Here is a 17,775-nt window from a genome sequence, read left to right as displayed (position 1 = left end):
TTTGCAGACAAAGTCTGAACAATCAGATGTCAGATTTGTAACTAGACATGAGAGGACCAATTAGTTCATTATGATGAAATGTTGACCAGAACAATTTGAATGCCAAGTTTTTTGTTTATTTGTTTAAAGCATCAACCAAAACACTGACACAGTTGATATGTGGATAATCCGGTCTAGACTCAATGGAAATAGGCATACTTTTTATGTTGAACCAAAATTAACCCTTCCTCTATTTATAAAATTTAGGATGCCCTAACAAGAAAAATTAATTAATGCCATTCAATCACCTCTTCAGTAGATGAAACAGCAATACAGGCACTATGTCACCCATAAGAAATGTTGAGATAACCTTTAACCTGGTTTAAGCCTGGTTAAGGTTGAGATAACCTTAAACCTGGTTATTAATCCTCTCTGGCACTGAGGTGTAAGAAGTCATAATAGGAATTACTAATCAATTACTAATTATTCCAACATTAACTGAATCTGTATAGCATACTTCATAAATAGATTCAACAGCAATCTTTAAAAACTTGGGTGTGTTTAGGGGTTTCATGAATTGCCACAAGATATTTTTCTGATCCTAACTCAGTAGCCATCAATAACCAGGCATAGATTAAGCTAACTTTGCTGTATCTCTGCTTGCTTTAAAAGTTAGTGTATTTGCAGTATCATTTGTTTATCATATAAAGTACATGTTTGTAGAAGAATCCAATACGAACTGAGAAATGAGTTGAGAGTGACAGCTAAAAACATCTTTGCACAGAATATTTTATATGCAGACTTAAAAAAAATAGGTATTCACTTTATTTCTTCTGTATATTACTTTGCAGTATGAACATGTAGATATTCCAAAAAGCTTTAAAATAGAAAAGAATAATCTGAATCAATTGCATCCTTATAGAAATGCCCTTCCGTAGTACTCTGCAATTTGAATTGTAATATTATTCTTCCTCAGTTCACTCAATACTTTTGTTGCACTTTTCATTTTGCATTGCATTCCTCAACTATGTAGGACAAGGATATGTACACCTCCATTCCTAAAAACTCCTGAATAAAATTGCTTTCTATATCAGTAGTTGTGTATTTCATAGACAGCAAGTTTATATTTAACCTTTTAGTTTATTCTAAAATTAAAACCAACCACTTTTAAAGTAAAATGCTTTCACTGGACATTTCTAGCGTTAATGTAACTCCAACAGGTTGTTCCCAGCAACCCACAAAGAAGGACAGTTCTGTGTCACCAATATAAAACAGCTCCGTGGCCCCAGCCTTGCATACCATAGTGGCCTTAGGAATATATGGTATATTAGCTCCATAATACATGCCACAGTCATGTTGTTTGATACAGTAGTCCCAGCATTTCATGACATATTGCACCTAGGTAAATATAACATAGTGGTTCCAAAAATATATGACCCAGTCATCACCGTAGACTCAAAATTTTATTAGACAGTCATTCCAGCATTTCTTGACAATAGCCACAGCATTTCTTGACAACCATGGCCTAGAATTTTATAGCATAATGGCACCAGTATTTCATGATGCAGCAGTGACAGTGATTCTGTACTGTTAGGCCCTTTATAAAGGTTATAGTATATGGCCATTATAGTAATAAACTTGGAATAATTGCTTTAGGATAAAATAAACATAAATACCTTAAGACTGTTCATTCTTGCCACAATGGGAAAGGTTGTCTAGGTCAGCTTTTTTGTACCTAAATAATTAAATATGTCTTAGATTTCATAGAAAAAGTTAGAAAATATTAAGCTTATCTAATTTAAATTACATTATGTACTATATATACTACCACAAACATAGATTCATGCTTTATTAGTTATAATATAGTACAAGGCACTATATTGTTACTGCAGAGAAAAGAAAAGCTGTAGAAAAACTAAAATTGTTTGTTTAAATAGGAAACTATAAGAAATGGCCTTGATGTATTTTATAGATTTCTAGGCCACAGATTTCTGGATCATAAAACTCTACCTGAACTTTGCAGAGTCAAGCAAATTGATGCATTAGAACTTGGGCGCATCAGTGCTTGTAGGTTATTCAGTTCAAGGCACGATTCTTCAAATGCTGCTGAAAAACTGCTGTTCTGTTATACCATCTTAGCTTGTAAATCCTTACACACTTTCATGGCTTAAAAAGGCCATCTAATTCTAAATCCTGTTCACACTACAAATATATACAGTAAAACAAACCCACATGAACATGATTAATCACCACCAAATGCAAAGCATACTCCACTTTTCCCTATACTCTCTGCTACATTCACACAGAGATGCCTACATCTATTAGGAATATTAATTTACTCTGTGTATGTACAATTTGGCGGTGTCTTTTATATTCCTTTTGAACCCATTTCATGGTGTTTTTGTTTATATGCTGCAAAAAGTTTCTAATTTCACAATGTGTTGCAGTGGTTTAACTTTGCCATCTGTACAGCTGGAAGAGTTTGCTAGTATTTTGCCATGTGCCTAGGGAGCAAAAATTGGCCTGCTGAAACTTGGCCAGTGTTTGTGGGAAAATGGTTGGACAGATAGTCTTGAAAACATATGGTTCTACCAGTAGCGACAAACTTGGCACTGGCTTTTCTAAGCTTGTATATTAAACAAATGGCATGAATGTGCATTTCATTCTTGTCCACAGATATTGGAATCTGCCCACCACTAGTTACAGTAATTTGCTTATACATATTAAGCTGGCTTCTTCTTTCACTAGACAGGTTTAAAATGTTGCACATATACTATGTATTTTAAAAGCAATTAAATCAGAGCCAAATTAAATATGGTACTAAATTAAAGCATAAAATTATAGTAAATTGCACAGCAGTAACACATATTCTGTATTACAGGAAACAAAACTAATCTGGAAAACCCCACAACCCAAATATTCTGGATAAAAGATCCAGATTTATTTAAGGGGTTGTTCACCTTTATTGTGATGTTTAGTATGATACAGAGAGCGCGATTCTGAGACAATGTATGGCAAAGTAAAAATATGCCATCTAAAAGCTGTCAAGGAAATGTAGAAGTCAATGGCAGCTGTCCTTTTTCAGTTGGCTAATCTTTCTTTGGTTCGTGATTTTAGAGGTTTTTAGGGTTTTTTGACTCTTTCATTTGTGAAACAAAAAATTCTTGGCTTTTGCATTTGTTTTTTTTTTCATTAATGCTTTTTTTAAAAGGATGTTTTAATAAATCACTTGGCATAGTTTTAGAGAAAATGAGTTTGTTGGATTCAAAAACCTCTAAAACCACGAAAATGGGAATGTCAATTAATGGGCCCCTATATAAAAAGTTTGCTAAGGATAGACCATTCTATAACTAAATGTTAACCTGAAGGCAAACCACTCCAAACCATCAAATTCAAATGACTGAGTTTATTTTCCACTTGAGTTTAATATAACACAATCAATGTGTCCCCATTTAAATATGTCAGTGAACAAGAACAAAAAATAAAGCAAATGTATTCATTTCTGAGTTTTTTTCACATTGTTTGAGTTTTCTTCTGACTATGATTTTTGTTTATCTATTGCTCGCATATTGCACATGCAAATACTCAAACTGTAATCACGTTAAGTCCCGGCAAAAAAAAAATGGTCACAACAAAAATTACAGTTTTCTATTCATTTTTATAAATTCCACTGTAGAAAAAAAAATCTCTAAAAGAGCTCCTGTTGACTCCCATAGAAAAAGACATGGTTTTAGTTTAGAAAAAGCAAATAAAGTTTAGAAAAAGCAAATAAAGATAATTAAATATTTTATAAAGTACACTGAACTATTGTATCCTGAAGCTAGCACATCAGTTTAAATCAATGTTCCACCATTATCACTATGCCGCCAGCAATGCATCTTTTTTTTTTTTTTGTACAAAAAGGACATAGCCTTTCTTCAATAATATAACAAAGTCTGGTATCAGAAACAGAAGCAGACAATTTTTTAAGTTTGATAAGAATCCTTTTAGGACTTTATTTTAAAAAAGAGAATGCATCATTGCAGATAACAAAATGGATAGTATAAACTTTAACTTTATTGATGTTTTAACAGTGTATTTGGAAACCTTGTTTGGCTGGCAAATAAGAGTACATAAATACAAGACTTTCTGGCTTGTGAGAAAGCTTATAAGGTGTTGACTGGCAAATAAGGAGTTCAGGCTGCCTCCTAGCCATATCATTAAGTGATAGGTGTATAAAGTACTGTGAAGGATTTTAAAAAATGAACCTATAAATAATAGTGGGAGCTGAAAATGTTGATGCTGCTGGTACCTGTGTGGAGAGTGCCTGAAAAGAGGCCACATTGGGTACTGAGAAAGAAGCTTATTTCTGAAGGTGAACTGTAAGTAACAGAGTATTACACCTTGTGGTGGCTCAGTGTCTGGGGGAGTCCCTGGGGTAGTCAGGAAGACTACATTCTCAGCTGTGAGAGACCTTTATATTTATGTGTTGCCTTGTGGGAAAAAGCATTATGTGCATGTTTTCTTGTGCAAAAGAAAAAGTCCTACCATGATAACAGCTAATCTTCCCACATATATGTTTCCTATGTGATAAACATAAACTTAGTGACCCGTAAATGCTAATATCTATGTGCCACCTTAAATGTCAAGTCATTTAAGCTTTGTCTTGTGGAAATATCAAGCTTTCTAAATAGAAACAATTGCAAATTCTGTACCTTCTGTTACTCTCCACTATTGCCCTCCTAGCAAACTATCTTTCTTCATTTTCTCTTCATGCAGAAGGGTAAGATTTTAACAGGCAGGTCTAATACAACTTATGGGGGGGGCTTATTTTCTACCCCCCAAAGGATGTATTAGACCTAACTGTCAATCAAAACCTGCCTCCACCCACTGCATGAAGAGAAAATGAAGAGCGACAGATGACAAAAGGGGGGAGAGTGAAAAACCTGATTATTTCAAAAATGGTACAGAAATTTTAAATGATATTTTTTAAAACCTTTCTTATGTCAGTCAGATCAAGCTCATATTTATTTTTCATTTTCACAACTGATCACCTTTAATAATCAACTACGCAGTTTGAACATTCATGTTAATAGGCAGTAGTAAGCACACTTTGAAGTGGGTTACCTATGAATGCGTGTTTCTGCCTATTTGCATATGTCATGTATTAACATGCACAAACGCATTTACAATGTCAAGACCATGAAACTGTAAGAATTAGAAATTGTACTGGAGCTAAACTAAGGATTTATGGACTGGGAAACGAAGGATGGCATTGCAATATCTCAGAGCTTTCTGAAAAAGGTATTTCAGGAAGATACATCCCATAACTATACAGTTTATCTTTTTATGGATGCTTTATTGTCCTGTTCACTTATCTATTTTTTACTCATAACAAATCATATATGATTTTTTGGGAAAGGAGACCACACAGGATTTACTATAGTATAATGCATATATCATACATTGTGTTACTCTATCCACACAATAAATGAGGATGTTTTGGTCTCAGTATTTGTATGTGGGCATACTGGGAAAGGGATAGGCCAGGTCTTCTAATTGAGGGTATGACTGCCTATGGCACAAATAATTTCACATTCAGGCAGTTTAAGCTTGAGAACACCATCTGCCGACTCTGCTTGCAGTTACTGTTATAGCATTTTATTGTGTCCTTTCCAAATAGTCTTCCATCAATATATTAATCATCTGAACATCTTTTTAGCAGCAGAAGTGTTTTCCATATGTGTAACTGTACAAATTGATAATGAACACTGCTTTGTACTACAAACAAATCTAGCCAAGACCTGCAGGATCCCAGCCATAAACCCAAAAGCAATATACACAGCATTTCATTAAACACCATTACTTTACATTACATTTTGCAATTTCTGCCAGTAATTTCACATATTCACAATTAGAATGATGCAGTTTCTAAAAGGCAACACTTTGTGAAAATATGGATTTCATGGCTATCGGCGGCAATACAATAACAGCAAATAGCTTATGTGACAAATATTATGATGAGATCTATTGTTAAAATGAAAATGAAAATGTAACGTTTTGCATTTCTGAGCATTTTTTGGTATTTTGATATTTTTTCAATTTTCTTTTTTTGTTTTGTTTAAGGCTTTAAAAGATGTAAGCAATTTTTTCACTGCTAAATTGAGTTTTTGGCTGAGAAACTTTATCTCAGAGCCTCCATGACTTTTTTGTTTGTGATTTTTGTTTATCTATTGCTCGCATATTGCACAAAGATTAACGTTGTGATTCCTGCTTATGATCTAGCATGGCTAAAATGCTCTCAGACACTCACTTTGGAAAATGTGAAAGCATAAAGTCTGAAAACTGCATGAATATTGCATTTTGTTACCTTTTAAAATAGATACCCCACTGTTTGAATGTATACTTTACTGTAAATACCAAGAGCAAATAGTCAACAGTGAGTCAGCTAAATTATTGTAAACCTAATAAAAGGATCTATGAAATTTGCAAGTTCAGATGGAGCACAAGGTATTGCAACAAACAAAATGGCTTCCCTAGAAAATGATCTTACTATTTAGTAGATTTTTTTATTTACTCAAATGAAATAATGCAATATTATAATGCTGCAGTATTCCTTTGCAATAAAGAAGTGCCCCCTGTTTTTAGCATAATATTATGAGCTACATCAAGTGGCCTTAGATTCTTAAAATAATTCAAATAAGGTTATATCCTGAGATAACATAGCTGGTTTATTTGGTTTAGTTACTTTTCCCATAGGTCCTGAATAATCTGATTCCTATTTGAGACTATGATATTAAAAATAACTCAATTAGCCAACTGTTAATTTAAAATTAAGCAGGCAATATAAGGAACTATTTATATTAAAATATCTCTCCATTTAATTTACATGATTTAGCAGTAAAATTACATCATTTGAATGCCAAATTTAAAGCCTTGTGCTTTTTTTTTTTTTACACTACTCATGCTGTACACTTTTAGCTGACAACGATTTCTAATATACTAATGTGCCTTTTTCCTGCAAAACATTTTTGAAATGCCTTTTCATCAGACAGAGAATATATCTAAGCCATGTATAGAACTGCATTCACAGCTCTCCGTTTGACAGCCCCCATTTCTAACCTTGCTTTATGCTTCAGATAATAATTAATAATAATCTGTGGATGTCAGCCAGCAAGCTAGAATGACCTTCTTGCAGTCGAGGGACTCCTCAGCCACATTCAGCTACAGCTCTTTCATGTCGATAATGCATGCCTGCTCTGCAAGTCAGCCTGTTTATTCAACAGGCAAAGGGACAACAAAACACTTTATATCTAGTCCACTTACAATTACCATTGTCTACAGATGAAGTTAAATTTTATTGTAAAATTCCATTGCTTCATAAACACATGGCATTCTTAGTGTATAACTCAATTATTTCTCAATACTCACATTTTCTAGATTATTTCTACAGTGCAATATTGTTTTGTCAACAGTGTAATAGTGTATTTACTATCAAAGGCTGTGACTCACTTCCCACTGCCTTACTTATATATACTGCATAGATAAACACACTTTGATACAGTCTTGTGTTTCATAATTTCATAGTTTAGTAGTAACAACACAACTTACTGGCATATCTTGAGCACAACAAGTATTGAAGCTTCATCATAGTGTCATGATCATCATGCAACATACATTATATTTGATATCAGAGGGGCAAACAGCCAACCGGCCACCTCACCTCCCACATACCCACACACACAGATGAGTATCTAGGCAAGTGTGCTGATGTCGCGGTGAGGGCACAGGAACAAGCAGCACGTGAGAAGTAGTGGCACACAGGAACAAGCGAGCCTGCACTAGGAGCAAGCAGGAGAGATAGTTGCCTTGCGCCCTCCCACTGTTGTGCCCTAGACAGGTGCCTACTAAGCACTTACTACTACATAACAAAAAAGATAAGGACACATTTGCATCTGTTGGACAAATAAAGAAAAGTATTTAAAAAACAAAACAAAAAGAAACAGGCAAGAAAACTTGCTTAGCAATCCAACTGTTTTAATATGCAACCTGATCAAAACAAGGCCTTGGCATGACGATCAAAATATTAGTGCAGGAAACAATGATAACCATCATATATTTTGCCTACAATACATTTGCCTTACATTAAGTTTGAAATACAATTAAGAATATTTTCTCTTTGCTTGCTTTGTTATCTACTGGATTTGTTTTCTAACTAGAAACACAGTACAAGTACTTAAGAATCAGAATGGCTATTATATTCCTTAAAGGAGAAGGAAAGTCACAATCACTTGGAATGCCAAAAGTTAGGCACCCCCTAGTGACCAAAAGTACCCTGGCCTGGGGTTCTTTAAAGCAAGGACCATAGAGCAATCCTGTATTCTTCCACTTTTTCTTTCTTTAATCCCAGGGCTGATTAAAGAAAGACGTTTCGACTTTTCACTTTACTGCACACGCGCAAGTGGTGTAAAGAAAGAAGATAAAGGAAGAGGATTGCTTTGTGGTGCTTCCTGGAAAAACCCTAGACCAACTTAGTTTTCTGCTGATAGAAGCACCAGTACAGGTATCAAGTAAGTAAAAATAATCACTCGGAGTGCTTAACTTTTAGCATCCCCCAGTGCTTGTTGATCTTCCTTCACCTTTAACAATCTGTAATGTACCTCTGACTTACATCTTTTATTGCCCTGTTCTGACTTATAACATTATAAATGATAAAACATTGACATGAATGTGAAAGACAAAGATATTTGGTGGAAATTGTGGTGCATTACAAATCTCTTTACTCAGTTACAAATTTGCTCTGTACTTGTGGTTGAAAAAAGGGAAACTACATTTTAATAAGCACAGAGTAAAACGAATATCAGGAATCTGTGAGAGTTTAAAAGAAGTTTAACAGTTTCTGGGAGAATTGCAGATGTGACAAAGAAACTGTAACAATATTTAATGTGTCAAAGTGAATAATGTCAAAAATATTGATAGCATAAGTAAAACATGGTAAAACTACATCAGGAAAGAGAAAAAATAGTCACAAGTTAAGCTCACTGGCAGATTTATTAGAATACCTAAAAGATAATGCCAGTATAGAAATATGGAAAATCACAAAAAGAGAAATCCAAACTAGTGATGAGCGAATTTTTTCACCAGGCATGGATTCACAGCGAATTTCCGCATTTGCTATTTCGCTATCATTTCACGCATTTTATGGCAAAACAGGACAGATTCGCTCATCACTAATGCAAACAAAACTAAAACCAAATTGAGACTTAATTGACACAAGTTTATATCAATCTGCAAATCTTATTTTTATGGAAGGGCCACTACTTTAAAACATATTTAACTAAGGTCAAATAGCAAAAACATCTTATTTAGTCTTGAGTACAAAAGCAGAGCAAGAATATAATATGGTTTAATGATTTTCTTTCCTCTATTTGTACTGGAGCATGTTCAGTGAAAGCAAAGGAAATGTTCTACTGGTAGTAGTGGACTTGTTATGCAAGTTGATGCTGAGGATGAATGAAAACATAGAAAATGTTTGCCTCCTTGGATCAATTGTTCACAATGCAGCCACAGCCAAGAAATATGATGCAGACTGCGAAGAATAAAAACTCCCTTTGATCTTTACTTTGTTACTTCACTTGATGGGAGACCAAAACTGAAAATCACATGCAAACATAAGAGTGGTGAAACACAGACCATATCACAGTGAGACAGTAAGAAAGAACTGAATATATATATTTTTTTTGGCTGTTGCTATGATCTGATGTCATGCATAGAGTGATGTTGTAGATATTTATTCATTTCTTGAATGGGCACTGCCATTTTTTATTGAAACCCAAACTGAAGACAAGACATTCTTAAAAAACATACACCAGGTGAGCAACAGGAGTCAAAAATGACTTGACAGCTCATAAAAATAATTGGTATAAGTTAGAGATGCACCGAATCCACTATTTTCTGATTTGACCGAACCCCGAACCAAATCCCAATCCCAATTTGCATATGTAAATTAGGATATGGAAGGGTTAAAGAGCTCCCTGTTTCCGTGTTTATGTGACAAAAAGTCACATGATTTTAAGGATTTGGATTTGGTTCTGCCAGGAGCGTGGATTCAGCCAAATCCGAATACTGCTGAAAAGGCTGAATCCTGGCTAAATCTGTGCATCCCTAGTGTAACTATGCCTCTGCTTATTAAAACTGAAAGCAAGGAAAGCAACAACATTGTTAGTAACCAGATGCATTGTATGGTGAACACAGATTTTTCAACCACATGGATTCAAGAGCACTCAGATAAAGTCAAACGCAAACAAAATACAGGTATAGGACTCGTTATTCAGAATTCTCGGGACCAAGGCTATTCCGGATAAGGGGTCCTTCTATAATTTGGATCTCCATACCTTACGTCTACTAAAAAATCAATAAAACATTAATTAAACCCAAAAGGATTGTTTTGCATCCAATAAGGATTAATTATACCTTAGTTGGGATCAATTACAAGGTACTGTGTTTATTACTACAGTGAAAAAAGAAATTAGTTTTAAAATTCTAAATTATTTGATTAAAATGGAGTCTATGGGAGACAGGCTTACCGTAATTCGGAGCTTTCTGGATAACGGGTTTCCAGATAAGGGATTCCATACCTGTATATCATTTAACATTTATGGAATGTTACAGAGGTATAAAGAGTATATTGTCTTTATCACTCATCTCCCCAAGAGATAAAGGCTTTTTAAAATATTTTCCAAGTTCCCATTAGAAACAGTACTTGTATAACACTGTTCCAAAAAGAACTAAGGCATTCCTGAATGTTAAAGGAATACTCTCATGAAAAAACATATATATATGCGGTAGAGAAGCATAACTGATCCTTTGCCCTCTGCCCCTTATGCATTTGCACTGGCATCTGCCTGTCAGTTCACACACACAGTGGATTTCGGTGAAAAAATGCATAGCTTTCCTACTCTGAAATCTGGCCTGTGTGGACACAAACAGAAGGGCAAATGAAGTGCATCAGGATTTCTCTGCACTTCTGCAACAGAGGTTACACCTTTTGCACCCTTTTATATAGGCCTTTAAAAATCCTATACATTGTAATGTACAGAAATTTTATTGCAACCTTTTTGTATTTTATTTGCTACCGTTTACTATGCAAATGCTCAATAAAATATATCAGGCCTTACATTCAGGATAATAGGCACATATTGTCACATTTTTCCGGACGTAATTTATCCCTAATACTGAGAGATATGTTAATAATGAATATGCTCACTAAGGCCGTTTACCTATGGGACATATGGATGGCCAAGCAGTCAGAGAGTTCTATTTAGATATGCAATATAGATTAGAACACTAATAACTTTCCAGTAAAAAGTGATTTTCTGAGTTATTAGAAAAAAAACTATCACTAAATTATAATTTGTTCCGTTAATTTTGCCAGAGCAATAAAAAATGGACTGGATATTAATGATTTTTTTAGCCGAATAAATCATTGCCCAGTTCTGCCAAGGCAATAATATTCGATAATACAAAATACCAATCTAATCCCATGGGTGACAGTTTTGCAGTGGCCTCTTTTAACGGTTGAGATTGCATATTTGAATAAAAGACAGACTAATGCTCATTGTTTAAACCAGTAAAAATAGTGAACCCTGTGATCCCTCAAATATCCTTTCATTTTTGCAATTGTTTTTGTTAATTAAATATATTATAGACATCTCTCAGTGACATTTCCTACTGCAGGTTTAAATAGCTAATATAGTATTGCCTGTGTAAGTATACCTGCTGTGATTTTGCTGACGGTAATGGCCTACATTTAAATCTCAAATCACTAAAGAAATGACATACTTTGTAAAATTAGCCCTGACTTCAATTAGAGCACATGGTGAGATATAAATGAAAAGCTTCCACTTCTGCTGTCTACTGCCTCGTGTAGAAACAAGGGCCGGAATGGTTGCATGCTCTGTTGTTTACTGAGAACAGCTTAACCTTAGCCAATTCATGGGCTTGTCTTCATGCTGCTTCGGCTTCAATAGAAATAAGATTTATTTTCTGTAATGTTAAGAGACAGTTGCAAATGGCATAACTTGCGCTATGTGTTAGTTCACCAGAGGCCAAGTTTTGATGTTGGCAATAGTGATGAGCAATTTCTTTTACCTTTTGCCATTGGCAACAAAAAAGTCACAGAGACAAAAAATACACCAAGACAAAAAAAGTTGCCAAGAGAAAAAGTCACTGAGACAAAAAAGTCGCCACAAAAACTGCCTGTTGACCTTAATGCATTTGGAGTAAGAAAAAATGGGCACTGGCTTGAATGCATTTGTTTGTATGAAAAAAAGTTGAGCATAAAAAATGTCTCACACCACAAACTACAAAACCTCAACAATCCGGCACAGCGACTTACACAGCACATATGCATGGCAGCAAGGATTCACATCGCAGTCCAATGGAAATCAAATTCATTACATATCGAAAAGGTCCTGGAAAAAATTGAATATATACACACAAACGAGACCCTCAAATACCAACTGGAAAATGAAACAGAGCTGTATTTGCAGATATGGGACACATGGATACTAAATAAAGATAGTCTCTCTAGATCACAAAGCTATGGTTAGGGCCCCTCCCCTAGCTTGACAAAAAACAATAGATAACTGTGGGAGATCCTAAACTAACAACAATGAACATCTCACATTAGCAGTGAAACCTAGAGAGCAAAAAGTTATATTGGTTCTTGTTCTTTTTTTCCCCCTTTGCCCCCTCCCTTCCCTTTCTCCTCTGCCCCTGCCCCCTCTCTTCCTTCCCCCCTTCTCTTCCTAATATGCACGTAAATATGCAACAAACTGAATGTTAAAAATTACCTAAGCTTGATAATGTATCTAACAAATAATATGCTTATATTATTACAAAACGTGTCAAAAATCAATAAAAATGAAAGTATATAAAAAAAAAATGTCTCACACGTAAAAATTGTCATACGTAAAAAAGTAACTTATTGATTTCAATGTGTTTCACAAACTTTTAGCCGTTTTGCAATTTGTTAAGCAGTTTTGTACATTTTTTGGTAAAGCAAAATGGGACAGGTTCGCTCATCATTATTTGGCAAGAGTCGGAGAAAAAAATGACCTTTCAAACTGCATTGCAGGTTCCAGTAAACATTTCTCTTGAGCAGAGTGAAAACTGTACAAGCCAACAGAGATGCCCATTTTTATAAATTTCATATTTTTTAAGTTTAAGTTTAGGTTGAGGCAAATCCCAATTTATACAATATATATATATATATATATATATATATATATATATATATATATATATATATATATATATAGACAAAAACATATTTGGCTGTTTCAAGCATAATAAATTCTTCAGTACCAAACCAGCTACTTCAAAAACTAAACAGAAACACAGATGGCTGGTGCTGCTTTTTTGCAATCTCCTTACCCCCCAAAATATTTATATGATCCATATATATATATATATATGCATGGAGAGAGAGAGAGAGAGACATTTTACACAATCCTTTTTATAATCATATGAATATTGAGATTGCTAAAGCTTTAGCCTAGTGTACATAAAGGAAAGTGATGCCTACATGATTGTAAATCTAATGTGTGCAGCTATAACATATGGTTTTCTCTATTAACATTTTCTAAACTCTTTTTCTGTTGTTGATTTGATAAGAATGGCTCAGTTGAGCCATCTAAATCAAAGAGGAAAGGAGATTCTAAACAAGGTGCGTGTGTTTGTCTAAAGAAAAAGCTAGTGGACCAAAAATGGAGGGCTAAATGCTAAACACTAGGGGGGGGAAAGACAGGGAAATTCTTTACATGAAATACAGATAGAGACAATTCTGGTGAGTATAGAAGTGAGTATAGCATCGAAAGCTATGAAAAGGTCATGAGATAATGAGCAGGTAGAAGAGGCCTTGAAAATTGTCAATGTGAACTTTATTAATGACTTCAGTAATTAGTGCTTCAGTAGAGTGAGCAGTAAAAGAGGTTGACTGCAGAGGCTGAAAGAGCACAGGATATAAAAAGTGAGTGTTGGGGGCAAATAGTCATAACTGGAATACTTTTCATTCCTAGAGGAGAACTATATGATAAAATGGGTTAAGCAAAGTTGGGCATTGTTTTGAATCTTGTGTGTTTCATATGTAAGAACATTATTGAGGACACTTCCATTCAACATATGTCCGTGTTTAGAATTTTTTTTAGGTTGGTTATTTGATAAAAACTGGAAAACAGCAAAATGGAAAATGAGGTTCAATGTTGAAAAGTGCAAAGTTATGGTAGATATAATATATATTTGAGTTATACACTAAATGGTAGTGTGTTGGGGCGGTCCTTAATTAAGAAGGATCTGGGGGTTTTGTAGATAAAAAGTTGTCTAATTCCAGTGGCTACTAAAGCATTTAAAGTGCTGTCTTGTATAAAAGGAATAATACATAATTTTACCACTTTATAGGTCCCTGGTAAGGCCTCACCTTGAGTATGCGGTGCAGTTTTGGGCTCCAGTCCTTAAGAAGGGTATTAATGAGCTGGAGAGAGTGCAGAGATGTGCAACTAAACTGTGAAATGCACCTGTATATGAAATAAGGTGGATATATACTGTACTTGTTACATTAAGGCCACACACTGATTTCCCTCTGGGTCACTCCTAGTTTATGATAAAACACATCTGTTTAACTTCTAGTTTATTACTCTGGCCACAATCTGAATGTCAGTCAAATCTTTCTGTAACATTTTAGGGCAGTGTTTTACTTTTTTGTTTTGTAATTAACCTGAAAAAAAACAAATATTTCATTGCTTGATTAATATTAATATTGCTTATTAATAATTTAGGTGGAAATTTCATAATGTGTATACAATTGTATATAAGAAATTAATTGGCCACTGCATCATTTAAAATTTAATTGAAAAAAAGATTAGTTAACTTGGTCAAATGTGTTCACAGATTGTCACACATGCTTAATTTCTCCAAACACAAAGTATACCCACTAATTGCTAGGATCCTCATTAGTACTCACAGAAACAATGTCTACCGTCACATCATCAAAGAACCTGCAAGTACAGCACAGCTGTGTTTTTCCCTTCTTATATCCATTCACAAGGACAAGAATCAAACTGTGGGAGTGATGGTAAAAGGTTGCCTACAACCGAGAATCATCTAATGAAATAATGACTCCCAGAGAGCAAGCCATTGCCTGCTGTGTTAAAGCCTTAAGGGGTCCTTCTATATTAAAGCAACAGTTCACAATAAACTGAACAGTGACGACTTCCACAGATTATTTAGGCCCGAATACCACAAGGGGAAGGGGGTTATTATACTTAATTAAAATAGTGAGGAGTCTGTTGTGTTATTGACTGCAACACGTTTGCATAAAATTCTGTTTTACTTTGCTTTATAACTTCAGCATTTGTTAGCTGATAGTACAAAACAGAAGTCTAAAAAATAAATTACCCATATACTTATGATGGGGGTTGACTGCTTCATTATGTATTTGCAAATATTATAGTACTGGTGCAGTGCCCATTTTTTATTCTGGTTTCATCAAAATAGCACCAATATGCTTTAACATCCATTCTTGCAGACAAGCTGTTGCCAGTTACAGTAAGTGAATTGACTCTCAGTGATACACAGATGGTGTTTGAGTTGCCGTTTCTGAACAGAACCTGTGTTCTACAACATGTTTTATTAGAGAACAATAGTTCTCCAAAATGTATCATCATGTGGAGTTGGAGTTCTTGGAGCAATTAATGCCAGTTCCTATTAAGCAAACTGCATTCTTCTGTATCCTCTATCTTGCCTTTCCAGCTAGTGGTAAAACAGTGGTCACACTGGATTCTCTTACCCAGATAGGCTCTCGCTAAGTGGAGGAGAAAGGGAGTTAGTGCAATTACACCTCTCTGTTGCTGTCAAGAAATAAAAACAAGAAGACAGAGTTTCTTGCAAACAAACCAAAAAGGCTGTTATGGAATCAGTTTTAGTCACAGAGCCAGCAATTGTAACACCACTGTGAAAAAGCTTAAGTTAAAACTACACCCTTAGGTTTCCAGCTAGTGGCTCAGATCCCCTTACATGGAAAGCGTTCAGGGAGCGATAAATTAAAGCCTGAATCCCTTCACTATGTGGTCTCTTCACAGGTTAGTTATGCCCAAGGGAGAGCTACCCAAAGCTATCAATAGGTGGAGCACAAAACTGCTCTTTGTAGCTATACCTTATGGTAAATTAGGTGCTTGCAAACCATAATATACATTGAATGTTGGAGGACAACATGTTGTGCAACTATAACTTACAAAATGATTTTTTTTTTTTGGTTCTTGAACCTATTGAACAGAGCCATGTAGGAGTATTAACAGACAATAATGCAGGTCACTTGCATATCACAGGCCAGGCTTATACTCACAGTACTTGGTCACATGAACTCTATTCCCTCAGGACAATGGGTTACTCCCAGCTTTCAGGTTATATTTCTCCCCAGTGGGACCCAGGCAATTCTCTATCTAGCCCTGAGTCTGTACACCCAGGATAATAAAATAATCCCTCTAAGATCCTTATTGGAGCCAGAGTTGCTCGCTAACTAGTCCTTACAATCTGTCACATCTAGTGTGACCTATAACAGAACTTGCCTGACCTGTCTGGGCCTACCTTGCACCCAGGTTCCACTTTATTTCTACACGTGGCTGCTCAGATGGAGATCTCTAACAAAATGGAGCCAGTCCACATGGCTGCTAAGCCTTTAATATTATAACACAGTGCCACAAACTGAAGAACTACAAGGGTCATGATTTGACCCACAAAAAGGGACTGACTTCCCATCTATCTTAAGGACCCCCTATAGGCATCTAAATAACTAGGCACCAGGCTCCCAGACACATTCACCTGGGTCAGAAGATGGAAGGACAATCACCATATTAAAGTATGACAGGAAGTGGTCACTACATCTATGAGCCGATAACAACGATATGTAAATAAGATAACTTGGGCTTTTGCAGCAACTAGGGTAATAACACTTGTAGGGGATTTCCATCCATAGGGACTGTTAATCCTATGGGTCCCTACACATCTATAAGAGACAATACACACTCCCTAAAGCAGTTTCCAATAACTATTATATATTTGTAGCACTGAAACGAAATTTCTCAAGCTACAGTAGCATAAAAGTTTTGAAATCCTGCAGCTGACACTGGGTGCTGAGACCAAATTTTAAATATGCTATAAAATCACCAAAATAAAATATAAAACACCATTACACAGTGTGTGATTAATACTCATGCTAATAACACTGGGCATTTAAACACTTTTTAGATTACGTTTCACTCAATACAGTGTGTTTGCATGTGCAAAAGCCCTCCACCTAAAAGTAAGTGTATGTTACTGTAAAAATTACAGTAAAGGAGATCATTTAACAGTGATATTATAATAATTTAACAATTAGTAATGATTATCTTTTTATCCACCAAAAAAAAAAATCTCTTTGGAACACTAATGGTAACTGAAACATTCTGATATTTCGCCCTTGTTCTTTGTAGAGTTATTTATAGCTATATGTCAAAATAAGAAGCAAAACACACAAACTACTACTGACAACATCACCATGGCAACCACAGTTCCCTTATGTTTTGCAGAAAAGACCTCCCCTTCAACAAGATTTTTATCAAGTCAACCAGAAAAGTACAAAGATAGAGATTCACACACACAAAAATATGTTTTTAAGATGTTCCCTGAATACATGCAGATTGGAACAATTATGAAGTAAAAAGAATTAGATTATGAACAGGAGTGAAAATTACATCAAAGTTATTTTAATTGTTTTATTTA

General features: G+C 35.0%; 1 protein-coding gene across 10 annotated transcripts in view; it reads right to left on the bottom strand.

Moving 5' to 3' along the window:
- Positions 1-17,775, bottom strand: part of dab1 (Dab, reelin signal transducer, homolog 1) — a 418,200-nt gene that overhangs the window by 299,612 nt on the left and 100,813 nt on the right. For 9 of the 10 annotated variants that reach the window (XM_031899802.1, XM_031899803.1, XM_031899801.1 and 6 more), the window contains exon 3: positions 1,656-1,714. The exons of the other annotated variant lie outside the window; for it this stretch is intronic. The gene's annotated coding sequence lies outside the window, so the exon portion shown is untranslated. The remainder of the gene's footprint in view (positions 1-1,655; positions 1,715-17,775) is intronic. 10 annotated transcript variants of the gene reach the window in all.

The sequence above is a fragment of the Xenopus tropicalis genome, chromosome 4 (genome assembly GCF_000004195.4).
Source record: "Xenopus tropicalis strain Nigerian chromosome 4, UCB_Xtro_10.0, whole genome shotgun sequence".
In the NCBI taxonomy this organism is placed as follows: Eukaryota; Metazoa; Chordata; class Amphibia; order Anura; family Pipidae; genus Xenopus; species Xenopus tropicalis.
This window is presented reverse-complemented; position numbering and strand designations above follow the sequence as displayed.